At 47.4% G+C, this 854-nt stretch overlaps 1 protein-coding gene across 1 annotated transcript in view; it reads right to left on the bottom strand.

Annotated features, from left to right (window-relative positions):
* Positions 1 to 854, bottom strand: part of CIITA (class II major histocompatibility complex transactivator) — a 61,777-nt gene that overhangs the window by 16,434 nt on the left and 44,489 nt on the right. The gene's annotated exons all lie outside the window — the stretch shown is intronic.

The raw sequence follows: 854 nt of genomic DNA, 5'->3' as shown, positions 1-854 counted from the left end.
TCAACAGCGTTGTTTTGTTTTGTTTAAGTACTCAGAGGACTTAAACAAAGTACTCAGAGTAGTACCAGAGTCCCTGGGTGGTACAAATCGTTTCATGCTCAACTGCTGGCAAATGGGTTGGCAGTTCAAACCCACCCAGAGGGGATGGGTTCTAGTAAGATGGCAGAGTAGGCAGACAAACTACACAGACCCTCTTCAACAGCGAAAATGGGAACCAATTAACCCAGATAGAGAAGACAATCCTGGAGCCCCAAGCTTTGAAGGGAAATGGACTGAACTCCAACTAACAGAAGAGCCCGCATGAAAACACCTAAAAAGGAGACACATGGAGCTGCAGGCTGTCAGCCATCCTGACGGCACAGACAGCTTGGATATTGCCAAGTGGTGTTAGGACCTAAGATTTAACCTAAAAATCAGCCCTGCTAGTTTTAGTTAGTTTTTTAGCCAAGGGCTACATGGAGGACTGCACTGGTAGCTGGTGAATAAAAGGCAAAGCAGTGAAGAGGGAGACAGGCTGAGCTGTGGACTTTTGTCTGTCTGGAGGGCACAGCCATTTTGAATGTTTACAAGTGGTTCGACCTTTTGGATATTTAAAATGACAGCATTCGCTCAGATTGCAGGGACCTAAGAATAGGCTCCACTTGCCTGAACCACAAGGACATTCCAGACACTGAGGACTGGAAAGGTGTGATATTCCCCTTGTTACTCTTATACCCCACACTCTCTTGGTGAACAGAGGCGCAGCCATCCCTCACTCCCACCCACCTTCTGGGCCGGCAAGAATTCCATCCCAGTCTGTGCTCAAACAGAGCCTGGGTACCCTGCCCTGCCCAGATTTTTTCCTTTTTTTTTTT

This window comes from Orycteropus afer, unplaced genomic scaffold (assembly GCF_000298275.1).
Source record: "Orycteropus afer afer isolate SDZICR_OR568_19922 unplaced genomic scaffold, OryAfe1.0 scaffold00061, whole genome shotgun sequence".
Lineage (NCBI taxonomy): Eukaryota > Metazoa > Chordata > Mammalia > Tubulidentata > Orycteropodidae > Orycteropus > Orycteropus afer.
The sequence above is the reverse complement of the archived record's forward strand: the minus strand, read 5'-3'. Positions and strand labels throughout refer to the sequence as shown.